The sequence below is a fragment of the Symphalangus syndactylus genome, chromosome 19 (genome assembly GCF_028878055.3).
Source record: "Symphalangus syndactylus isolate Jambi chromosome 19, NHGRI_mSymSyn1-v2.1_pri, whole genome shotgun sequence".
NCBI lineage: Eukaryota > Metazoa > Chordata > Mammalia > Primates > Hylobatidae > Symphalangus > Symphalangus syndactylus.
The window spans coordinates 80,064,065-80,090,244 of NC_072434.2; the positions used below are offsets into that span (position 1 = coordinate 80,064,065).

The 26,180-nt window shown below is 48.4% G+C and overlaps 1 protein-coding gene across 3 annotated transcripts in view; it reads right to left on the minus strand.

Moving 5' to 3' along the window:
- Positions 1-26,180, minus strand: part of GNG4 (G protein subunit gamma 4) — a 104,999-nt gene that overhangs the window by 49,771 nt on the left and 29,048 nt on the right. For 2 of the 3 annotated variants that reach the window (XM_055233959.2, XM_055233957.2), the window contains exon 2: positions 754-865. The gene's annotated coding sequence lies outside the window, so the exon portion shown is untranslated. Of the gene's footprint in view, positions 1-753; positions 866-15,385; positions 15,409-26,180 lie in introns of those variants that run through there. The other variant, XM_055233958.2, reaches the window with a different exon arrangement.

Consider the following 26,180-nt stretch of genomic DNA (forward strand, 5'->3'; position numbering starts at 1 on the left):
TACCCGGGGTTTGCCGGTCGGCCGCTCCGAGTGCGGGGCCACTGAGCCCACGCCCACCTGGAACTCACGCTGGCCTGCAAGCACCACGTGCAGCCCCGGTTCCCGCCCCCGCCTCTCCCTCCACACCTCCCCGCAAGCTGAGGAAGCCAGCTCCGGCCTTGGCCAGCCCAGGAAGGGGCTCCCAAAGTGCAGCGGCAGGCTGAAGGGCTCCTCGAGTGCCACCAAAGTGGGAGCCCAGGCAGAGGAGGCGCCGAGAGCAAGCGAGGGCTGTGAGGGCTGCCAGCACACTGTCACCTATCGCAGCTATCCCTGAGCCTGAAGGGACCCAGCAGCTTAAACTGAGGGTGGGGAGGAAGTGAGTGGTCGACCTCCTTTCATCCTTGCTGAACAAGGAAGCTCACCGTAATAGCATCTCTTTTCCCACAGGGAAGCACACAGCACGGTTCCCCAGCCAAGGCCCAGCAGCCCTTGGGGATGGCTCAGTTCTTCTCCCCTGCTCCCCCAACAGGGGCACATCCACTCACATAGGGGATAACAGGAGGTGGCAAAAGGTTTCTAAGGGCCCCGTGTCTGCCATGGAGGGTGGGAGAAGGGGACAGGACAGTGATGATCGCTAGAAGAAAATGATGCTGTGAGGACCTGGCCACCATCAAGGATCCTGAGAACTGAGTCTCACCCTGGCCCACACACATGCTCCTGGCAAAGACATCTGCTGTCCCCCTGGCCCTGTGCAGGGTAAGTCACTCTCCTTACCTGCTGAGAGGCAGCCGTGTGACAAGCCTGGGCAAGGGACAGAGGCTGGCGGCAGCAGCAGCGGTTAGTCGTCAGATGAGAGGCGAATTCAGAGCTGCTGCTTTGAGGTCACCTGAAAGCACAACCAGAGACGTGTCTAGAGGTGTGGGGACTCCCTGGCATTGCTTCCAGCATCCCCATCCACCCTGTCCAATGGTTCCCCTCTCCTCAAGCTCAGCAGCCTTCCCCAAAAGCCTGGGGACTCCATATCAGACCTTGGAGAGATGGGGAGCTCGAGGCAGACAGAGAACCCTCAGATCTGACCCAGAGCAGACTGGAAGCACAACTTCAGGGCCACAGGCCACCCTGGGCCTCACCAGACTGCTCCCCTGGCCCCCGCAAACCTTCATGCCCAGTCGCTCTGCCCTCCAACACAAGCAGGCCCAGCTCCAGCCAAACCTATGCCAAATGGAAACAGGTCACGTGTTTTCTTCTTATAAAAATATACACCTGGGGCCAGGCACGGTGGCTCATGCCTGTAATCCCAGCACTTTGGGAGGCCGAGGCGGGCGGATCACGAGGTCAGGAGATCAAGACCATCTTGGCTAAATGGGTGAAACCCCATCTCCACTAAAAAATAAAAAAATTAGCCAGGCGTGATGGTGGGCGCCTGTAGTCCCAGCTATTGGGAGGCTGAGGCAGGAGAATGGTGTGAACCCGGGAGGTGGAGCTTGCAGTGAGCCAAGATCGCGCCACTGCACTCCAGCCTGGGCGACAGAGAGACTCCGTCTCAAAGAAAAAAAAAAAAAAGATATATATATATATATATATATACACACACACACACACACACACACACCTGGCCGGGCACAGGGGCTCATGCCTGTAATCCCAGCATTTTGGGAGGCCGAGGTGGGCATATCAATTGAGGTGGGGAGTTCGAGACCAGCCTGACAAACATGGAGAAACCCCGTCTCTACTAAAAATACAAAATTAGCCAGGTGTGGTGGCACATGCCTGTAATCCCAGCTAGTTGGGAAGCTGAGGCGGGAGAATCATTTGAACCCGGGAGGCAGAGGTTGCGGTGAGCCAAGATCACGCCATTGCACTCCAGCCTGGGCAACAAGAGCAAAAAACAAACAAAACAAAACAAAAAACCACCTATTATCAAAAAATGTGCAGATAAAGAAAATTACAACAAAGAAAATAAAGACCAGTGATAATGCCTTTTCCCAGAGATAACTATGGTTAGCCTGTTGATGTATAATATACTTACATGCATAACAAATTTGATTTCAACCAAAGGACATTTAGCACAGAAGAGATCAGACAACTAGAAAGCTTTCTTTTTTTATATTTATTTTTTGAGATAGGGTTTCGCTTTGTTGCCCAGGCTGGAGTGCAGTGGCACAATCACAGCTCACTGTAGCCTTGAACTGGGCTCAAACGAGCCTGCCACCTGAGCCTCCTGTGTAGCTGGGACTACAGGCCTCCACTACCATGCCTGGCTAATTTTTACTTTTTTTTTTTTTTATTTTGTAGAAACGGAGTTTCACTATGTTGCCCAGGCTGATCTTGAACTCCTAGGCTCAAGGGATCCTCCCACCTACGGCCTCCCAAAGTGCTGGGATTACAGCCATGAGCCACTGTGCCTGGCCTTTGAAAGGCTTCTTACAGCCCATTCAAGACTCATAGCCCTGTTGGCCTCCCCTTTGCAGCCATCCTCCCTAACTGTGACTTCTCCAGGACAGTCTCTCCAGGATGGCTGACTCTGGGGTAATGAGTTCATTCCCCAAGGGTTTTCCGAATGCTCTGCCCTACAGCATCCATCTCCGAGGGATCCTAACGAACTGGAGCAAAGCTAAAGGCCCGACAAGAATAAGCTGACGGACCTGTTTGCTCCCCTGGCTAAAATGGAATCCAAATTCATTCTGGCCTCAACTTCAGGGGAGATGGTTTGAAGTTGTGCTTGGTGCATTTTTCTCAGCCTGTGCTATGGTCTGAATGTTTATGTCCACCCGCACCCAGTTCCTATATTGAAATCCAAAGCCCCAAGGTGATGCTGTTAAGAGGTGGGACCTCTGAGAGGTGGTTAAGTCACGAGGCTGGAGCTCTTATGAATGGGACTCATGATCCTTTAAAGAGCTCTGATAGAGATCCAGGAATGCTTTATGTTTTAGTTTTTTTTTTTTTAATTTGTTTGCTTTGTGTGTGTGTGTGTGTGTTGTGTGTGTATTTTTTTTTCAGATGGAGTCTCACTCTGTTGCCCAGGCTGGAGTGCAATGGTGCGATCTCAGCTCACTGCGAACTCCGCCTCCTAGATTCAAGTGATTCTCCTGCCTCAGCCTCCCAAGTAGGTGGGATAACAGGTGCCCACCACCACACCTGGCTAATTTTTTTTCTATTTTTGTAGAGACAGAGTTTCACCATGTTGGCCAGGCTAATCTTGAACTCCTGACCTAAGGTGATCCACTCACCCCGCAAAGTGCTGGGATTACAGGTGTGAACCCCTGCACCCGGACTTGGTTTTGTATTTTAATATAACAGTGCTTCTTATACTTTTCCACCACATTCTGGGGAAAACAGAACCACTGAGGCAACTGGCTTCCCTGACTCTGGCTACCTAAGGCCCCACCCAGAGGGCTGAGGTGCTAGATCAAGGCAGAGCACCTGTAGGCTGCACCCCACACTCCCCAGCCCACTATGGGGAAGCTGTTCTCTACCATCGGCTCCCCAAATTTGGTTGGGATCAAAATCCTCTGGGAATGTAAGGAGACTAAGGCCCTGCTCTACCCGCCTCCATGACCTTAGAGTTCTGTCTTAGCTCTCTTGGAGATTCTGATAAAACCACTGCTCTATAGGCAACCAGAGCTTCTCAGACTTTGCTGTACATCTGAACCACTGGGGGGACTTTCAAGGATCCTGATTCCAGCTGGGTGCAGTGACTCATGTCTGTAATCCCAGTGCTTTGGGAGTCTGCGGCAGGAGGATTGTTTGAGCCCAGGAGTTCAAGACCAGCCTGGGCAGCACCGTAAGACCCCATCTCTACAAAAAATTTAAAAATTATCTGGTGTGGTGGCACACGCCTGTGATCCCAGCTATTCAGGAGGCTGAGGCAGGAGCCTGGAATTTTGAGGTTGCAGTGAGCTATAATCATGCTACTGCACTCCAGCCTGGGCAACAGAGACGCTTTCTCAAAAAAACCCAAAAATATAAAATTAAAAAAATAAAGATCTTGATGCCCAAGTCAAACCCCAGGCCCTTTAAGCCACAATCTCTGGGGGGAGGACTGAGGCATCAGTGGATGTTGAAGCTTCCCAGGTGATTTTTTTTTTTTTTTTTTTTTTTTGAGACAGGCTCATTCTGTTGCCCAGGCTGGAGTGCAGTGGTGTGATCTCGGCTCACTGCAACCTCCGACTCCCAGGTTCAAGTGACTCTCCTGCCTCAGCCTCCCAAGTACCTGGGATTACAGGTGCATGCCACCATGCCTAGCTTAATTTTTGTATTTTTAGTAGAGATGGGATTTCACCATGTTGGTCAGGCTGGTCTTGAACCCCTGACCTCAAGTGATCTGCCTGCCTTGGCCTCCCAAAGTGCTGGGATTACAGGCGTGAGCCACCGCACCCAGCCTTCCCAGGTGACTTTAATGTGCAACCGCATTTGAGACACAATGCTCGAGTCTGCATCTAGCTGGAGCGTCCCATACTTGGTGTGTATGTCGTGAAACCCAGATCTCAGGCTCTCACTCAGCAGGACTGGCTGGGGCCTCAGGGAGGCTGCATGCTGCTACTCACAGCCTGGTGGGAGACATCAGCTTCGGTATCCCCGGGAACTCATTAGCAATGCAGAATCTCAGGTCCTACCCAAACGTACGAAGTCAAATCTGCAGGGTTTTGTTGTTGTTGTTGTTGTTTGTTTTTTGTTTTTTTTGAGACAGAGTCTCGCTCTGTTGCCCAGGCTGGAGTGCAGTGATGCGATCTTGGCTCACTGCAACCGCAGCCTCCCGGGACCAAGTGATTCTCCTGCCTCAGCCTCCCGAGTAGCTGGGATTACAGGCGTGAGCCAACATGCCTGGCTAATTTTTGTATTTTTAGTAGAGACGGGGTTTCACCATGTTGGCCAGGCTGATAACAAACTCTGAACTCAAGTGATCCACCTGCCTGGGCCTCCCAAAGTGCTGGGATTACATGTGTGAGGCATTGCGCCCAGCCGAATCTGCGTTTTAACCCAGGTGATTCAGGTTTACGTTAGAGTTTGAAAAGTTCTGAGCTAGACCAGCAGGGCCCAGTCCTGCCTTATGCAGGGTCCAAGATGAAGAGCCTGGCTGAAGACACATGAGTCAGTCGCAACAGTGGTGGACAGCAGAGTTGCTGTTCTCCTGACCCTGAATGTTATTCACAGCCCCACCAGCTTTTTAGATTACTCTTTTAGATGACTTACTAAGTGTAGAAGCTCTTTGAGAGGCCACACATCAGAAAAAACACTATCAATTTCTCCTTGTCCTCCTGGCATTTGCATAGCATCTTCCATCCAATGCTTGAAACGTATTTCAGATGTCAACCCACCAGCCTACCCCAGGAAGTGGTTTTAGACACCTTACCTGTATCATTGCTATTTCTCAAAATAGCACAGGTTGTTGGAGCTGATGGGAATTTAGCTCTTGACTGGATTCCTTTATCTGGTTGCAGAAGAAAGCTTTTTTTTTTTTTCAGACAGGCAGAGTCTCACTCTGTCGCCCAGGCTGGAGTGCAATGGCACGATCTTGGCATACCACAACCTTCACCTCCTGGGTTCAAGAAATTGTCCTGCCTCAGTCACTCAAGTAGCTGGGATTACAGGCATGTGCCACCATGCCCAGCTAATTTTTATATTTTTAGTAGATATGGAGATTCAACATGTTGGCCAGGCTGGTCTTGAACCCCTGACTTCAAGTGAGCTGCCCACCTTGGCCTCCCAAAGTGTTGGGATTACAGGCGTGGGCCATGGCGCCTGGCTTGTGTGCGTGTGTGTGTGTGTGTGTGTGTAAGAGGGTCTTGCTCTGTCACCCAGGCCGGAGTGCAGTGGTGCAATCATAGCTCACTGCCGCCTTAATCTCCTGGGCTCAAGTGATCCTCCACCCTCAGCGTGTGGAGTAGTTAGGACTACACCCAGCTAATTTTTAAACTTTTTGTAGAGACAGGATCTCACTGTATTGCCCGGGCTGGTTTTGAACTCCTGGCTCAAAGGATCCTCCCACCTTGGCATCCCAAAGCACTGGGATCACAGGCATGAGCCACCACTCCTGGCTGAAAGCTACTTTTTAATAGCACTAAATTTTACCATGATGTTTTCAAAAGCTTTTCTTCCCTCTCAAAAGAAGAAAATATATTCATCTTTGAACAAATGGCTGTGTTTCATTGTGAGGTAGTGGGAAGGCCCACTGGCTGGCCATGAGCTAACTGGGAGCCCCTCAAGGTCAGAGGCCTTGTTTTTTTTAGCTTCTGTGCCCCCATTGCCAAGATAGGGCGGGCACGCTGTAGCCCGTCCATATAAACGTGACTCTCGTATGCATGAAAGAATAAACTGAGGCTTCGACAGTGACTTTAATTCCCCATGGCTACTGCTGTTTCAGTTCTTAAATGGAGCTAAATTAGCTCTAGGTGGTGAAGGATAATGACCCAGAGTCATGCAGATGTACTGATGGCTCCAACAACTTCCTTACTTTGACAAATAGTGATGATACAGGGAAGGTGTCTAAAACCCCTTGTTAGGGTATGGGGTAGGTTGGTGGGCTGACGTCTGAAATACATTCCAAGCAATGGATGAAAGACGGGGCTACTAGAATTAATTAAATCATCTAAAAGAGGAGCCCCCTAGTGGTGCTTGGCTTTGAGGCACAGGCGTGAGGTCTCTGCTCTCACAGACCTTACTGTCTGGTGAGGGGTGCAATGGACTGCTGGAATCACCATGCTGATTGATGAATATTCTTATGAGGGAGGGCCCGGCTCTCAGTGTATAACCAAAGAACTTGACCTGGACTGTAGCATCTACGTTGCTTTCTATGATAGATTCTGAAGCCGTAAGATGGAATGAGACTTGCCCGCCCTCAAAGAGCTCAGGTGCTGAGGGGAAGATGTATAAATAAGCAATGATCATATTGTCATGGGTGTACGTGGGCTGGCTGTCCACAGAATCCGTGCTCCCCTTCCTCTCACAGGAATGTCATGGTGGCAGGGCAGGTGGCCCCTGGATAGATATTCCCCAGGGTCACTTGCAGCTACGTGTGGCTTTGTGACTCACGTCTTGCCAATGGAGATGCGGATGATGAATGAGTGGAAATGATGGGTGCCGCTTCTAGGCCTGGGCTTTCAAATATCATTTGGGGACCTCTGAGCTCTTTCCCATCACACGTGGATGTGTCCGCAGCTTAAGTTCAACAAGGGCAGGCGAGGACAGTGGCCTGAGTGGTGCCTCCAGGTGTGGTCCCTGGACCGGAGGCATCACTGTCCCCTGGGAGCCTGTCAGAAATGCAAATGCTTGGGCCCACTCAGACCTACTGAATAGAAGCTCTGGGGCCAGGCGCGGTGGCACATGCCTGGAATCCTGGCACTTTGGGAGGCCGAGGCGGGTGGATCACCTGAGGTCAGGAGTTTGAGACCAGCCTGGCCAACATAGTGAAATGCTGTCTCTACTAAAAATACAAAAATTAGCCAGGCATGGTGGTGGGTGCCTATAATCCCAGCTACTCAAGAGGCTGAGGCAGGAGAATCACGAACCCACGAGGCGGAGGTTGCAGTGAGCTGAGACCGCGCCATTGCACTCTAGCCTGGTCGACAGAGCGAGACTCTGTCTCAACAACAACAACAAAAAAGAAGCTCTGGGCGTGGGCAGGGACTTAACAAGGCCTCCAGGTGGTTCTGATGCTCAAGAGAATCTGAGAAACACAGTCCTGGGGGATGAGAGAGAAACAAAATGGAAAGAGCCCATGTCCCCAAATTTCCCCTGGAGTTCAGCGGCCGCGTTAGCCTCGCTTCTTACTTCTGGGCTTGTATGAGAAAGTGAAATACATTTCCACACTCTTTAAGTCAGTATGCTTCTGGGTCTCTTTGTCACAGCAGCTTTGCACCTTGCTAACCGATACAGTATTTCAACAGAAGTTAGTATACCGGACGGCTGCCTTGAAAATGCTTTTAAACCTGAGACAAAAGTACCCATTTAAGAGCTTCTATTTGGGAAACTCAATACAACGAGGTGCTCAGGTCTAACAAGGATTCCATCTAGTGAAACTGTGTTTATTTCTAGGGTCTAACATTTTACCCTAAAATTCTGTTAGATACTAGGCCCACAAGATAGCACTGCTTTTGCACCAACGTTCAGGCTGGGTTCTCCTAACATTCAGCATGAACATTGATAAGATTTCCCCCTTTCAGCTGTAAGATAAATTGGCTTTGAATTGTCACAAGAATTTCACTGAGTTGACATCTTGGCATTCCCCCAAGAATGGAGGTCACGTTCGCTTCCACACAGGGATCTAAAAGGGAAGGGAGGGCCGGGCATGGTGGCTCACGCCTGTAATCCCAGCACTTTGAGAGGTGGGCAAATCACTTGAAGTCAGGAGTTCCAGATCAGCCTGGCCAACATAGTGAAACCCTGTCTCTACTAAAAATACAAAAATTAGCCAGGTGTGGTGGCAGGTGCCTGTAGTCCCAGCTACTCGGGAGGCTGAGGCAGGAGAATCGCTTGAGTCCGGAGAATCACTTGAATCCGGGAGTTGGAGATTGTAGTGAGCAGAGATCGTGCCACTTGCACTCCAGCCTGGGCAACAGAGTGAGACTCTGTTTCAATAATAATAATAATAATAAAAGGCAGGGGAAGTCCTAACTCACCTGGACGTCGTAATCGCTGTGGCAGCAAAGGGCACAGCCTTTCTATCTGTACACATGGATGTGTAAGGTGGCATTTTAGCACCACATGACCAATCCTGCTGTTTCTCAGTCATCCTAGGCTGGAGCTGAATGTACTGACCCCTGAAGGGAGTGCAGGGAATGAGGTGCCCTCCCACCCAGACACCCAGGGATCTATGTCTGCAGTAGGAACACGGTCCCCCTCGCAGGGGCATGACTCTTCCCCACTCCGACTTCAACCACGTTGCAAATTAAATACTGTGATAGGCAAGGCAAGTTTGATTCATTTTACAGTATGGGCCTCAATTACTCAATTTACATCTTGAGTGCCTGATAGCATCTGGCTGATCTAATAACACCTAATCACATAGATGCTAAACAAGTCCAGGGATTCGAAGCTTTGGGCACGGCATGGGTTGTAATGGACTTGAGAGACAACCACAGTTTCTTAGGAAGAGCACGCAGGGTCTGAACAACGCTGGGGCCTGCTGGTCACCTGTCACCTTATCTGGTCCTTATTAAGGTCAAGAAAATTAGAGAAGGTTGGCAGACCAGCGGTTATACTTAAGGACATTTGACAAATTAGTGCAGAATAAACAACAAAAAGAGAAACTAGATCCACCTTCCATGGGACCCTTCACGCTAACCACTCCCTCACCTAGCTGGCCACCCAGACACTCCCTGACCATTGCTTCGGCCTTGCAGGTAGAAACCAAAACTCTTAATCAACAGAACAAGATGTTAGAAGTCTACTCGTGGCCTGAGGCTTTTACATCAGCCCTCACTGACTGCAATGTTAATTCTTTCTGACTGCTGGGTTATTCAAGTTACTCAAACTGGACCACGATGTTGACCGGCATGTATGGAGGAACACAAACCCGTGTCCGGTGTATTTGTACAGTCTATAAACCTTACAGTCTAGAATGAATTCATTTTCATTCGAGTCTTATCACAGCTCTACTAAAGTGGGCAGATCACCACACAGGGGATGAAAAGGTAGTTGAGCGATGGCGTGGCTGGGCCATATCTCAGCTTCCTAGAGCTGCAGGAACAAATTACTAAAAACCGTGTGGTTCTAAGCAAAAAAAATTTATTCTCTCACAGCTCCGGAGGCTGGAAGTCCAAAATCAAGGTGTTGGCAGGGTCACGCTCCCTCTGAAGGCTCTAGGGGAAAATCCTTCTTCCTCATCTTTTCCTATCATCTGGTGACCTCTGATAACACTCAGCGTTCATACCTTGATTTGTAGACATCACTCCAATCTCTGCCCCCATCTTCACATAACCCACTTCTCTTGTGTCTCACTGTGTCATCTTCGTTCCTTATAAAGACACCAGCCATTGGTCTTAGGTACCATTATAATCCAGTATGACCTCAATTTAATCATATCTGCAAAGACCCACCTTCCAAATAAAGTCATATTCTGAAGTTCTGGGTATATATGAATTCTGGGGGTAAACTCTGAACTCAGTATAGTCAGGAACCCAGAAATGTGGCTACAAGTCTGTGCTCACTACTACAAAGAATCAGATTTTGTTGTTGTTGTTCCATAATACCTACAAGAAATGCCTCTCTGAGAATTGTATGGCGTTTCATGGCTATGGGAGAGGAATATATCTCAGGGTGATAGGAGCATGAACTGAGAAGCAGAATTTATAACCTATACTCACCTCAATTTTTTCATTTGTAAAATGAGAAAATTGAGATCCAGCCAGCTAAGTCATTTGTCCAAAGCCATTAAATAGCTAATAAGTAGCAAAAATAAGGTAAGAACCCCATATCATTCATTCATTCATTCAACACATACTATGTCAGGCATCTTACTGAAGAAATGAGGAAGTGGGTGGAGGTGGAATATGATTCCTGCCTTTTTTTTTTTTTTTAATGGAGTCTCACTGTGTTGCCCAGGCTGGAGTGCAGTGGCACGATCCCGGCTCACTACAACCTCCGCCTCCCAGGTTCAAGCGATTCTCTTGCCTTAGCCTCCCAAGTAGCTGGGATTACAGGCATGCGCCACCACGCCCAGCTAATATTTGTATTTTTAGTCGAGATGGCTAGGCTGGTCTCGAATTCCTGACCTCAGGTGGTCTGCCCACCTTGGCCTCCCAAAGTGCTGAGATTACAGGTGTGAGCCACCGTGCCTGGCCCATGATTCCTGCCTTCTATTTATGTGGAGACAAAACTAACAGCAGCAAACTCAACGATCAAATCAAGGTGCTACCACAGAGGTCAGTAAAGGGTAGAGAGGCCAAGAAGGAGATGATCGATTCAGGTAAGGAGAAGGTTAGGAAGGGCTTTATACTTAATTTGAGCCTGGGAAGATGAATGGGACCCATTAGGCACTGTGATCAGAGAGGGGGAGTTCCAGGCAGAAGTCCCACGCAAGTGTGGTGTTGCAGCATGGGTAAAGATGGAGCAACTGAGAACCAGCCTGGCACTTTCAGGAAACCCTGGGTGGTCCCTTATTCCTGGAGCCCAGGAGGTCAGGGAGCAGACCAGGAAGGGCCTTGAGTGCCACAGTAAGAGTGTGGGACTGGTATCATGTAGGCAGGTGTCATCAAATGAAGGGTTATTTAACAGAGAAGTAAAAAGATTGCTGTTACATTTTATTTTTTTGATTGAGAGTTGGGGGTCTCACTGTGTTGCCCAGGCTGGTCTTGAACTCTTGGGCTTAAGTGATCCTCCGGCCTCAGCCTCCCAAGTAGCTGGGATTATAGGTGTACCACCATGCTCTGCTGTTACATTCTAGAAAGATCACTTCAACCTAGTGTGGAGAATGGATCAGAGGTGAACAAGATAAACAAGCAGACTGAGGTGGGCAGATCATGAAGTCAGGAGTTCGAGACCAGCCTGGCCTGAACATAGTGAAACCCTGTCTCTACTTAAAAATACAAAAAATTAGCCAGGCATGGTGGCATGCACCTGTAACCCCAGCTACTCGGGAGGCTGAGGAAGGAGAATCGCTTGAATTTGGGAGGCAGAGGTTGCAGTGAGCTGAGATCATGCCACTGAACTTCAGCCTGGGTGACAGAGCGAGACTCTGTCTAAAAAAAAAAAAAAAATCAAGCAGACCAATGAGGAAACCACGTGAGTCTAGATACCAGCTCTGGAAGGGAAATGGGGTGGAGAGCCAGGTGGTGAGGGTGGAAGAGACAGGGGATGTGGTTAGGATCTGGATGTTGGGGCGGAGGGAAAGGAAGGCATACCTGGGCTGACCACCAGGGACATGGTGCTGTGCTGTTCAGCACACTTAGGAAAAGAGCAAGTGGAATGGGGTGCAGAGTTCACATAGGGCCAGGCTGAACTTAGGAGGCCTTTGGGAAACTAAGAAGCGCATGGCCAGCAGACAGGAGGACTGAGGACTGATAGAGATGGAATTCACAGGGAGTTTGGGCTGAAGACGGAGCTGAGCAACTCATGACTTGCAGGGGCAGCGGAAGTCCTGGCTGTGGGAGGCTCATGGGCAAGGGGGAGCATGGGTCAGAAGGCTGGGCCACGTGCAAAATCTTGGCCCAAAGCAGCATGAGGAGGAGAGCAGAGGAAGGAAGCCCCATGCTCACTTCTCCAGTAGCTTCCTCTCTCCCTCCCTCCCTCCCTTCCTTCCCTCTCTCTCTCTCCTTCCTTCCCTCTCTCTCTCTCCTTCCTTCCTTTCTTTTCTCTTTCCTTCTTTTTTTGAGACGGAGTCTCACTCCATCACCCAGGCTGGAGTGCAGTGGCAAGATCTCGGCTCATTGCAACCTCCACCTTCTGGATTGATGCAATTCTCCTGCCTCAGCCTCCCAAGTAGCTGGGATTACAGGCACGTACCACCATGCCTAGCTAATTTATTTTATTTTTTTGTATTTTTAGTAGAAATGGGGTTTCACCATGTTGGCCAAGCTAGTCTTGAACTCCTGACCTCAAATGATCCCCCCCGCCTCAGCCTCCCACAGTGCTGGGATGACAGGCATGAGCCACCGTGCCCAGCCCTGAAGGTTTCTTTCTATGTTCTTCAATCTGCACTTTTCAGATTTGGGGAAGTAAAAGATTACTTAATGCCAATAAAACTAATAAATTATTCTTTCCAGACCAAATATTAAAATGGTGCTAAATGGAGAAGTGACAGATGAGCTATGGTGTCACCACCGACATCAGATTTCGCAGCACGGATGACAGTGTGTTGTTCAATGAGGTTGCTGGCCATCGCCACTGGGTGCAACGTGGGACCTACTCTCGGGAGGCAGCCGCCTACAGCGGAAACCACGCAGACAAGTGGTTCTGTGAATTATCTGAAGCAAATGCATTGTACTTCACAGACTCTGTAGTAGAAAACCACCAGCGTGAATTTAGTGGGTCACGTGCTTTGATCAGGGAGAATGAGTTCGCGGGCAGTTCATCCATCCACGCCTCCCAGCCTGACTCTCTTTCATGCCATCCCATCAGCATGGTTTTTCAGTCATCTTGCTAGGGTTAGGGTGCAGCCTCCAACTTCAGAGCAGAGCCACAAGGCAGCTGTCATGAGGCCAGCCTCCCTGCCTCTCTCCTGGAGGGTTTCTCCTGCCCAGCACAGGACCCCAGCCTCCTCCCCTCACTTTGGTCCATTCTGATGTGGGACTTCGAGGCTGTCCAAGAAAGATGAGGTGACTCCATCCTCTGGGACCAGCTGAAGGAAATGCTGTTTCTTTCTTTTTCTTTTTTTTTTTTTGAGACGGAATCTCGCTCTGTCACCCAGGCTGCAGTGCAGTGGCACGATCTTGGCTCACTGCAACCTCTGCCTCCCGGGCTCAGGCGATTCTCCTGCCTCAGCCTCCTGAGTTGCTGGGACCACAGGCGCATGACACCATGCCCAGCTAATTTTTGTATTTTTACTAGAAACAGGGTTTGACCATGTTGGCCAGGATGGTCTCGAACTCCTGACCTCATGATCCACCCACCTCGGCCTCCCAAAGTGCTGGGATTACAGGTGTGAGCCACCGTGCCTGGCCAGGAAATGCTGTTTCTAAAGGCTGCTGCCAGCTGCTGCCAACTATGTTTTATCGCTTACCATTTCCTTTTTAAAAAATACCAAATTCACATTGAAATGCTTGAATTAAAAAAGTATTGAGGTTAAATTCACTTACAATAAAATTAATCATTTTAAAATGAACAACTCAGTGACATTTAGTACATTCACAATGTTGTGCAACCACCAACACTATTTAGTTCCAAAGCACTTCCACACCTTCAGAATAAAACCTCATTCCATTAAGCAGTTCTCTCTACTTCCCGCTCCTCCCAGATCCTAGCAACCAACACTCTCTACTTTCTGTCTCTACAGATTTACCCATTCTGGACATTTCACATAAATAAAATCACAAAATATGCAGTCTTTTGTGACTGGATTCTTCCTTTGTTTTCTTTTTTACTTAGTTTTTTATTTATTTATTTATTTTGAGACAGAGTCTCACTCTCTCGCCCAGGCTGAAGTGCAGTGGTGCGATCTTGGCTCGCTGCAACCTCCGCCTCCCAGGTTCAAGTAATTCTCCTGCCTCAGCCTCCTGAGTAGCTGGGATTACAGGTGCCCGCCATCATGCCCAGCTAATTTTTGTATTTTTAGTAGAGACGGGGTTTTGCCATGTTGACCAGGCTGATCTCGAACTCCTGACCTGAGGTGATCCACCCACCTCGGCCTCCTAAAGTGCTGGGATTACAGGTATGAGCCACTGTGTCTGGCCCCTCCATTTTTTTGTTGTTGTTGTTGTTAAATAGAGACAGGGGTCTCACATTGCTGTCTAGGCTTGTCTCAAACACCCGGCTCCAAGCGATCTTCTTACCTTGGCCTCTCCCAAAGTGCTGGGATTATAGGCATGAGCCACCGCACCTGGCCAGCTTTTTTCACTTAGCGTAATGTTTTCAGGATTCACGTATGTTGTAGCATGTATCAGCATTGTCATTCCCTTTTATGGCTGAAGAGTATTCCGTGATGCAGGTGCATCACATTTAGTTTATCCGCCCATCTGCTGATAGACATTTGGGCTGTTTCCATCTTTTGGCTATGGTGAATAGTGCCGCCACGAACATGTATTTGAGTTCCTATTTTGAACCATTTTACATTCTCATCAGCAATAGGTCCAATTTCTTCACATCCTTGGCAACATATGTTATTTTCCACTTTTTGGGTTATAGCCATCCTCGTGGGTGTGAAGCGGTACCCTCTCTTGGTTGTGATTTGCATTTGCCTAATGACTAATGATGTGGAGCATCTTTTCATATGCTTGTTGGCATCATTTACTTTAAAAAAAAGTCTTAACATTAAATGTTTTGAATTTTATAACAATTCAAGTTTTCAGAAAGGTTGCAAGTATAATATAAAGAAAAGTTTCCTGGCTGGGCGCAGTGGTTCACACCTGTAATCCTAGCACTTTGAGAGGCCAAGGCAGGCAGATCACTTGAGCTCAGGAGTTAGAGACTAGCCTGGACAACATGGTGAAACCCCATCTCTACAAAAAAATTAGCCGGGTGTGGTGGCACACACTTGTAGTCCCAGCTACTCAGGAGGCTGAGGCATGAGAATTGCTTGAACCCAGGAGGCGGAGGCTACAGTGAGCCGAGATCACGTCATTGCACTCCAGCCTGAATGACAGGGCGAGACCTTGTCTCAAAAAACAAAAAGTTTCTTGAACCACTTGAATGGGAGATGTCAACCTAACTCCCTGTCAGCTCTGAATACTTTTTATTTCCTACACAGAAAGACATTCTCTTACGTAACCATGATACAGCCATCAAAGTCAGGAAACTATTATTGATACGTTACCGTCATCTAATCCTCTAACCCTATTCAGGTTTCATCAAATGTACCAGTAATGCCCTGCATAGTAGCAGAATTCAGCTGAGAATCACACGCCACATGTAGTTCTTATGTCTCTTTAGCCCCCTTCAGCCCTTCCTTGACTTTGATGACCCACAGCACCTTCCAAGATGGCGGCTGTTATTTTGTAGAACACCGCTCAATTTGGGCTTCTTTTCTGTCTCCTCATTAGATGCAGGTATTATCCTTTGCCAGGAACATCACAGAAGACAAACTGCATTCTTCTCATTGCATCCTATCCAGTAGCCCAAGATGTCACCTTGTCTCATTAATGATGTTTGTTGTCATCACGTGATTAAGGTGGTGTCTGCCAAGTTTCTTCACTGTAGAGTTACTTTTTATTTTTGTAATGAATAGCAATTTGTGGAAAGATACCTTGAAACTGTCTAAACTTGTTCCTTATCAAACTTTCAATATATTCAATTATTGGCTGCTATTAGGAGGCACTCAGGGTTTTCTGTTTTATTCAGTAGGCTACAATTCATTACTATCAGTATTTATTTTGATGTATAAATTGTCCTGGATTTGGCCAGTGGGAGCCCCTTCAAGCTGGTTCCTGTGTCTTTCTGGAATGTCTTTATCATTTTTGATTAATTTCTGACTTTCCTACTGTTGCCTATTCAAGGTGCTAGAATAAGGCTCCTGTTTCAAATTCCTACCAAACTGCTGATTTCCTCTTTCTCTCACCCTGGCCATGTCTCTGTCAAGATAAAAAAAGCACTGCAAGAGGCTGGGCGTGGTGGCTCACGCCTGTAATCCCAATGCTTTGGGAGGCTGAGGAGGGCAGATCGCCTGAGGTCAGGAGTTCAAGACCAGCCTGGCTAACATGGCAAAAACCCATCTCTACTAAAAAAAAAATACAAAAATTAGCCAGGCATGGTGGCCCATGCCTGTAGTCCCAACTATTCAGGAGCCTGAGGCAGAAGAATCACTTGAACCTGGGAGATGGAGGTTGCAGTGAGCTGAAATAGCACCACTGCACTCCAGCCCGGGCGACAGAGCAAGACTTCGTCTCAAAAAAAAAAAAAAAAAAGCACTGCAAGACAGGTAAAATGTAGTTACCCACAGGGCAGAGATTCTCTGTCTCTCTCTCTTTTTTTTTGTTTCTTGAAACAGGGTTTCACTCTGTCACCCAGGCTAGAGTGAAGAGGAACAATCATGGCTCACTGTAGCCTCGACTTCCTGGGCTTAAGTGACCCTCCCACCTCAGCCTCCTGAGTAGCTGGGACTACAGGTGTGTGCCACCATGCTGGACTAATTTTTATTATTTTTTATTTTTTTTGTAGGACAGGGTCTTGCTATGTTGCCCTGGGAGGTCTGAAACTCCTGGGCTTAAGCAGTCCTCCCGCTTGACCTACCAATGTGCTGGGATTATAGGTGTGAGCCATTGCGTCCTCCCTGGACAGAGATTCTTGAATATGTAGTGCCCAGCACCAGCAGGAAGTCAGTGAGTAGATTTGTTCATTGGTTGGATGTATATCTGTGACTTAGGGTCCATAAAGATCTTTTGAAGAACTGGGCACTAATCCCAACTTCACATTAGACAATGTTGCCAAGCAGGTGGGTTTTTTTTTTTAGCATATTTGAGAAGGGGGAAAGAGCCCACTAACTTTCTGGGCAAATTTGGGCAAATTACCAACCATTCTGGGTCTCAGTTTCAACTGTTAACAGGGTTGCCTGAGCATTGCCAGTATATATGAAGAGGTGATAAAAAGATGAAGTATTGGCCAGGTGTGGCGGCTCTTGCCTATAATCCCAGTCTTTGGGAGGTTGGGATGGGAGGATCGCTTGAGTCCAGGAGTTCAAGAGCAGCCTAGGCAACACAGTATGACCTCATCTCTACAAAAAATAAATACAGTTAGCCAGGTATGGTGGCGCATGCTTGCAGTCCCAGATACTCAGGAGGCTGAGGCATGAGAATCGCTTGAGCCCGGGAGGTTGAGGTTACAGTGAGCTGAGATTGTGCCACTGCACTCCAGCCTGGGCAACAGAGTGAGACTTTGTCTCAAAAAAAAAAAAAAAGAGGGAGAAAGAAAAAGAAAACAATGAAGTATTTACAAATATAAGGGTTGGCTCCTCATTGGTTATCAGATGGAAGACAGCCCCTCTTTAGCCCAGGACAACGTCGAAGATTGACTAGACATTCAGACTCACAAGACGATGACAGAACGTGCTCCGATCTATTCAGAAGGACAGGGACAGAGGCCCTGGCTTGCCAGCAGAACAATGCCAGGCTGCCTTGCGTGAGGAGTCCTGGAGAAGTTCTCACAGCAGAGTATGCAACATCCAGGAGTTATCTTAGCCCCATGTGATGGTCATGGTGCAAGCAGACGGGGCCTTCACAGGGAGGTGCGGGGTCTGCGTGGGAAGACACCCACCACAGGGCAGTATCTCGGGGATGTGCCTTTCACAAGCGTCACTGTCTTGGTTCACCTGGGCTGCTATAACAAAATACCATAAATTGGGTAGATTTTTATGAGATAGGGTCTCACTGTCACCCAGGCTGGAGTGCAGTGGCACAATCATGACTCATTGCATCCTTGACCTCCCAGGCTCAAGTGATCCTCCTGCCCCAGCCTCCCAAATATCTGGAACTACAGGTGCACGCCACTACGCCTCGCTAATTTTTGTATTTTTAGTAAAGATGGGGTTTTGCTATGTTACCCAGGCCGGTCTTGAACCCCTGGGCTCAAGTGATCCACCCACCTTGGCCTCCCAAAGTGCTGGGATCACAGGCATGAGCCATCATGCCCGTCCTGGGTAGCTTTTAAACCACAAAAATTTATTCTCATAGTTCCCTGAGCTTAGAAATTCAGGCTTAGGGTGCCAGCATGGTCAGGTTGTGACGAGAGCCCTTTTCTGGGCAGCAGACTGTTCACCTCCCACTGTGTCCTCACATGAGGGAAGGGGCAAACAAGCTCCTCAGGCTTCTTTTATAAGGGCACAAGCCCCATTCATGAGGGCTCTGCCCCATGATCTAATCACCTCCTAAATCCCCAGTACTACTGCATTGGGGATTAGATTTCAACACAGAATTTTTTTTTGGAGCGGGGCGGGGGGAGGGGGGGGGTGGTCACGAACATTCAGACCATAGCAGTCACCAAAATCCTGAGAAGTTCAAAGCATGGTGTCTACATCAGATATTTAAATTCCATTCCTGGCTACTCCCAGTCCATATGTAATTCACCAGTCAGGGGCCATTTTTACCATAAGCAATGTTGCCTGGCAATGTAGTTGACATACAGCATCTTAACTGGTTTACAGGGTGAGGCAGGCAGAATAATGGCTTCCCAAAGTTATCTGTGTCTTCCTCCCCAGAACCTGTGAACATGATAATGGGGGTTTTAGGTTGCAGATGCAATTAATTAAGGTTGCTAACTAGCTGCCCTTAAGACAGGCAGGTTATCATGGATTATCCTAGTGGACCCTATGCAATCACAAGGGGCCTTGTAAGTGAAAGAGGGAGGCAGGAGAGTCGGTGTCAGAGAAGGCTTATTTGGTGACCATGAAGCTGCTGTACCTGGCCTTCCATAGCTGCCTCCTGCTGGCCCTGCTCAGCTTACAGTGAACTGCTCCTGAGTATCGTGCTTCACCCACAGGCATGCACGCTAGCAGTGCTACCTCTTTCCTGTGGGATAAACACAGCAGCTGAACCTGGATGTGGCAATGGGCTGGAAGCAGCCTCACCCTGCTCAACTACTTGGATGTGGGAGTGAGGCGGGATAAGGTCACTGAGCCCATGCAGGGGCAGAGGAACCTCTCGATGTGCTTTAGTTCTGGAGACCTCTTTGCTGCCCACAATTTCAGTGGCAGTCATGGATTAGGAGGAGTGAGCTCCAGGAGTTCTGCTGCCATTCTCCAGGAGCTAGATTCCTGGCCTGCACCTCTGTGGACCAGGAGAACGAGAGAACGCATAGACCAAACAGGGGAGGATGAGCACAATTGAAGGGTGGGGATATGGTCTCCTCTGTGTGACCATTATCATGGATTATCCTGGTGGAGCCACTGTTATCACAAGGGACCCTGTAAGTGAAAGGGGGAGCAGGAGAGTCAGTGTCAGAGTCAGAGAGAGATCTGAGGATGCTACACTGCTGGCTTTGAAGGTGGAAGGGGGCCACAAGCGAAGGGCAGTGTGCAGCCTCTAGAAGCTGGAAAAGGCAAGAAAAAGGATTCTCTGTCATGCTGTTCAATGTTGGGATGCCCATCTAGTGCAACCGAAGTGTGGGGACACGATCTCCTCTATGTGACTGTCATCTCCCTCTGCTCCCTCGTGGGCACCATCGTGGTGCCTTCAAGAAGGCCTTTTACAGAAGGAGGCTGCTGCTCCACGTCATCGCTCTGGCGATTGGAATCCTCTAGTCCAATGTGCTCTCCTAGCTCATTCCTGGGGCTTTTGATTTCAACCCTCTGGAAGATGATTATGTCTCCAAGCCTGCAGTGGCATTTGGGGGCTTTTATTTTTTATTTTTCAGAGATCTTGAAGATGTTTCTCAAACAGGAAAATGAACATCACATAGACATAGTAGCCATTATGCCTCTGAGAGGCTTCCTTCCAAGAAGCACCAGGAGGAGGGGGGTGATGGAGAAGCTGCAGAATGGGGACCTGGACCACATGACCCCTCAGCACTGCAACAGTGAACTGGATGGCAAGCGGTCCATGATAGACGGGAAGGTCGTGGTGGGCTCACTCTCTGTGCTGGTCCTGCAGGCTCCCCAGAGTGCCTGCTGGAGCTGAAAGGTGTCCACTACTTTATCAGCACTCTGGCCTGGGTGATCACCCCCAGCAGCAGCCTCCACAATGTCCTCGGCAGCCTGGCCATTGGCGCCTCCTTCACCATGTGTGTGGTCCAAGGTCTCAGCACCTGGTGGCCGTCTTCCATGAGGAGTTCCCACATGACTTTGTCATCCTGCTTAGCGCTGGGAGGACCATTCAGCACTGTCTTCTTCAACCCCCTTCCGCCTGCTGCTATGTGGGTCTGGCCTTTGGCATCCTGGCCAGCAGCCACTTCTCTGCCAGCTGGATTTTTGTGCTGGTTGGAGGAATGTTCTTGAATACTGCTGTGGCTGATATGTTCCCTGAGACGAATGAGGTCTGCCAAGAGGATGGAAGGAAGGGCAGCAACTCCATCCCCTTTGTCATTCAGAACCTGGGCCTGTTGGCCAGATTCACCGTCATGCTGGTCCTCATGGTGTATTCAGGACAGATCCAGATTGGGTAGGGCCCTGCCAGGAGCCTGTGGGATGGGAAGTCGGGCCCTGGGCCGCCTGATCCCTGGCCTGAGGACTTGCCATCCACGAAGCACCATGGAAGAGGTTGTTCCATTACAAACTTATGCAGACTGTATTCCTGCCTTCAGATGTCAGCGGTGTTTAAAATGCTCTATCCTAGGAAGAAGCGTCCCTGGTAACCAGTCTCCAGGTAGTACCTCTCACCCTCTCTTCACCTCCTTTTCTATCTGTGACTCTGGAACCTGAATGCAGCTTGCAAGACAAGCCTAACTTTTTCTCTGATTACCCTGGCTTCTTTCCCTTGGAACCAGTGCTGAAAGATTTGTGTGTGTGTGCGTGTGTGTGTGTGTGTGTGTTTTGAGATGGAGATTTGCTCTGTCACCCAGGCCGGAGTGCAGTGGCACAATGACAGCTCACTGAAACCTCCACCTTCCAGGTTCAAGCGATTCTCCTGCCTCAGCCTCCCCAGTAGCTGGGATTACAGGCACCCAACAACCACACCTGGCTAATTTTTGTATTTTTTTTTTTTTTAGTAGAGACGTATTTTCACCATGTTGGCCAGGCTGGTCTCGAACTCCTGACCTCAGGTGATCCATTTGTCTCAGCCTCCCAAAGTGCTGCCATTACAGGCGTGAGCCACTGTGCCCTGCCCAGTGCCGAAAGATTTTGAATCCTTTACCTGACAATGCAAAAATACAGCCAGTGGTTTTAACTTGGTTAGAAATATCAAGAGATGAATCCATAGTTTGGGGCCCATGACATTGGCTGGGCATCCTGGACCTCCAGCTGGCCAGTTTTGAAACAGGTTCACCTCTTCTTACAGAGAAGATGCAGGAATCCCTCCCATTTTTTCAAAGTCTGCTCAGTTGCCTATTACTTCTCTCAGAGAGAAGCGGAAGTGAGAACAGATGACAGGGTGAGAGGGGAGGCAGGGATCATCCGGAGTGGGAGAGGAAGTGGGATGGATGCTCTGGGTCTTGTCATGATGCTCATCTGTTCCTAGCGGAATGCCGGGTATTGATTTGGGGGCAGCACCTGGTATTTCCTGGCTGTCCAGGTGAGCTAATGTGGACGTAATGTAGCTTCCTGGATGTCCTCTTTCAGGTCAACACTGACAGAATGGAGGGTCAGAGAGTCTACAAGGAAACAGTATGTTTTGCTGTGATTCCCACTTCCCTTCCCCACTCCTATCTTCAAAGAGACTTGCAGGCCGGGTGCAGTGGCTCACGCCTGTAATCCCAGCACTTTGGGAGGCTGAGGTGGGCGGATCACCTGAGGCCAGGAGTTCAAGACCAGCCTGACCAACACAGTGAAACCGCATCTCTGCTAAAAATACAAAAACTAGCCAGGTGTGTTGGCGTGCACCTGTAGTTCCAGCTATTTGGGAGGCTGAGGCATGAGAATCGCTTGAATCTGTGAGGTGGAGGTTGCAGTGAGCTGAGATCGTGCCACCGCACTCTACCCTGGGCAACAGAGTGAGACTCTGCCTCTATCTAAAAAAAAAGAAAGAAAAGACTTGGGAGCTGCCTCCCTAAAAGCACATTCTGAGCATATTTCAGACGTCTCTGTTAGAAGGGAGACTGCACAAACCATCCTCCCCTAGTGGAGATATCTGCACAGTGGCAAGCTGACTGTAGAATTGGAATGCAGTTTATGCTCTGCTTAAACAAGGGTAATCAGAAATGGAATCAGTGCAAGCAAAATTTAGGATTTGCTACTTCCATAAAAAAAGCATGAATAACAGGGGTCTCTGAAATGTAAGGTCACAAACTTAGTTTGGGGCACTGCAGATGTTTGCAGAATGGCAGCCCTAATGATAATGCTACAGATGGGCTTTCAACCACCTGTCTAGTTACCGCTTCCTCCCTCACACACACAAAAAAAGTGGAATCCTACGTCGAATTGAGTATGAATTGCTCTGATTCTGCTCAGAAAATGGACGGATATACTTGTCTGTAAAACCGTGGGCCAGCCTCAGGCACGCTGGAGCTCTTGCCTCAGAACTCTGGCTTCAAGGAAAGCTAATCTGCAGGGCTCACTGGGTGAATCGATTTATTATATCACATGGATAATGTGAGATCCTTTAGCCAATTTGGGGAGCCAGACTCTCCAGAAGCCTTTCTCAGTGGTGCCCGCAGTTGCAGCCCAGGGGCTGTGTTCACAAACTGATTCGTGTGCATGATTCACAAGAGTACTGCTTCATTGCCATTGCCTACATTTTTAATCTTTTTCTTTTTTTTTTTTTTTTTTGAGACAGAGGCAGTTTTTGCTCTTGTTGCCTAGGCTAGAGTGCAATTGCATGATCTTGGCTCACTGCAACCTCCGCCTCCTGGGTTCAAGCAATTCTCCTGCCTCAGCCTCCTGAGTAGCTGAGATTACAGGCACGTGCCACCCCACCTGGCTAATTTTTTGTATTTTTAGTAGAGATGGGGTTTCACCATGTTGGCCAGGCTGGTCTCGAACTCCTGAGTCCAAGTGATCCTCCCACCTTGGCTTCCCAAAGTGTTGGGATTACAGGCGTGAGCCACTGCACGCCACCAATGAGTTTTTAATCTTCTTAGACAGAAAAACTGTCCACTCTTAGTCATTAAAAGCAGCATCAGCTGGGTGTGGTGAGTCACACCTGTAATCCCAGCACTTTGGGAGGCTGAGGTGGGAGGATCACTTGGGCTCAGGAGTTCAAGACCACCCTGGGCAACATTGCAAACGCTGTCTCTAAAAAAAAAAAAAAAAAAATACAAAAATTAATTAGCTGGGTGTGGTGGTGTGGGCCTGTAGTCCCAGCTACTTGCAGGGCTGAGGTGGGAGGATCACTTGAGCCCGGGAGGTGGAGGCGGCAGTGAGCCAAGATTGCGCCACTGCACTCGGGTCTGGGTGACAGAGCAAGACTGTCTCAGGGAAAAAAACAAAAAAGCATCAGTTTTGTTTTCCCTTCTTGGGAGACATCCCTCAAACCAGGGATATTCTTGAAATGAGCATGAGCAAGGAAACTGCTGGTGATATTATAAGTTTCTCTCCTTATCTTGCCTGTTGACTTCAATAGATTTGAGAATAGGCTGAAGAGGGAGGAAAACTTCAGTGATTGAGATTCTAGATGAAACATCAGGACTGACTCCTGATAGGATTATGGTCCAGGTTAACCAAAAACCAATTCCTTGAATGTTGGAATCTAACTTTTTATATTATCCTTATTATTGTTATAAAAACAACTCTTCATCTTTTCTGTTTTATTTTTCTCAAACTGCTTTCAGGAGCTACCAGAAAATAACTCAAAGTTTATGACTCTGGAAGATTTTGCTTTCCCTAACTCATACTGATGTATTAAATGTATAATTTTAGCATTCCCTATAGATCTTGTTATACCTTAAAAATAATAGCCTTTGTTTTGGAGAAGAATACTAAGTTAGAGTTAGCAGGTTTCTTGTTTAGGAGAGGAGCTCAAAAATATAACCTTTAACAAATTGAAAAGTAAAATATGAAATAATAGGGTGCTTTCTCTTTTGTGCACAGCTATATTAAGAAATTTCCTTTCATAGACAGCTACCTCAAAGGGAAATCCTTTTAAAACTTTTGTTGGAGGTTGGGCGTGGTGGCTCAAGCCTGTAATCCCAGCACTTTGGGAGGCTGAGGTGGGTGGATCACCTGAGGTCGGGAGTTCGAGACCAGCCTGACCAACATGGAGAAACCCTGTCTCTACTAAAAATATAAAAAATTAGCCGGGCGTGGTGGTGCACGTCTGTAATCCCAGCTACGGGGGTGGCTGAGGCAGGAGAATTGCTTGAACCCGGTAGGTGGAGGTTGCGGTGAGCTGAGATCATGCCATTGCACTCCAGCCTGGGCGACAAGAGTGAAACTCTGTTTCAAAAAACAAAATAAAACAACACAAAACTCTTTGGGTGCAGAGGTCAGTCCTAGTCGGAACTTAGTGGGGCTGGAGACAGTCATATCATCTGCTGATTATAAGTTGCCATTAGCAACAGCTTTGCCTCGTGAGTTGGACTTCTGGGTGCTGAATGTGCTGTTTTTTTGTTTTTTTTTTTTTGAGAAGGAGTCTCGCTCCGTTGCCCAGGCTGGAGTGCAGTGGCGCGATCTCGGCTCACTGCAAGCTCCGCCTCCCGGGTTCATGCCATTCTCCTGCCTCAGCCTCCCACGTAGCTGGGACTACAGGCGCCTGCCACCACGCCCGGCTAATTTTTTCTATTTTTTGTAGAGACGGGGTTTCACCATGTTAGCCAGGATGGTCTCGATCTCCTGACCTCGTGATCCACCCGCCTCGGCCTCCCGAAGTGCTGGGATTACAGGCATAAGCCACCGCGCCCGGCCGAATGTGCTGTTTTAAGCATTTGTACATGTAGAAGTCTAACGAGGAGCCAGTTTTTCTAAAGACTTTTCACCCCTGGCATTAGTAGCTTCAACCTCTTTCTGGATGGACCAGCCCCTATTAATATTAGCAAGGAAAGTACATGTCACATGCAGGAACAGTAAGCCAGCACCAGATGTCTACTCCTTCTCATCTAGTCACCGGCATGCAGGCTGCCCCTGACCTTGCTCCTACAGGTATTTTATGTCTAGTGTCAATTTTGGGGGCTATTCCTCATTGGTCCGTCACCTTGGGTTTAAAAAAGGAGGCTCTGTTTGGGTCGCCTAAGATCTGGTCTTAGTAAGCCCTCTTCTGACGAGATGGTAATATGCTGGAGATTAGCTAAAAAAAAAAAAAAAAAGTCTAATTTTTTTTCTTTTTTCTTTTTTTTGAGACAGAGTCTTGCTCTGTCACCCAGGCTGGAGTGCAGTGGCTCAATCTTGGCTCACTGCAGCCTCTGCCTCCCGGGTTTAAGCGATGCTCCCACCTCAGCCTTCTGAGTAGCTGGGACTACAGGTGTGCACCACCATGCCTGGCTAATTATTTTTGTATTTCTAGTAGAGAAGGGGTTTCACCATTTTGGCCAGGCTGGTCTCAAACTCCTGACCTCAAGTGATCTGCCTGCCTCAGTCCCCCAACGTACTGGGATTATAGGTGTGAGCCACTGCACTAAGCAAAAAAAAGTTGTCTGATATTTGTGTGAGAGGTTAGGATTTTATTGTTCATATTTCCCTTTACAGTTTACAGTTCTGCAATTTCACTGCAGTATTTTACTTTTTTTTTTTTTTTTGGAGACAGGGCCTTGCTCTGTCACCCAGGCTGGAGTGCAGTGGCATGATCATGGCTCACTGCAGCCTCGACCTCCTGGGCTTAAGTGTACCTCCTGCCTCAGCCTCCTGAATAGCTGGGACTGCAGGCGTGCACCACTACGTCTGGCTAATTTTTGTATTTTTAGTAGAGATCAGGTGTTGCCATGTTGCCCAGGCTGGTCTCGAACTCCAAGGTTCAAGTGATCCTCCCACCTTGGCCTCCCAGAGTGCTGGGATTACAGGCATGAGCGTCTGCACCCAGCCTCCAGCACATTGTTTTAAAAAATAACTCAGCTGTTACGAAAAGAAATTCGAAAATAAAATTAACTTATGTGGACTGAAA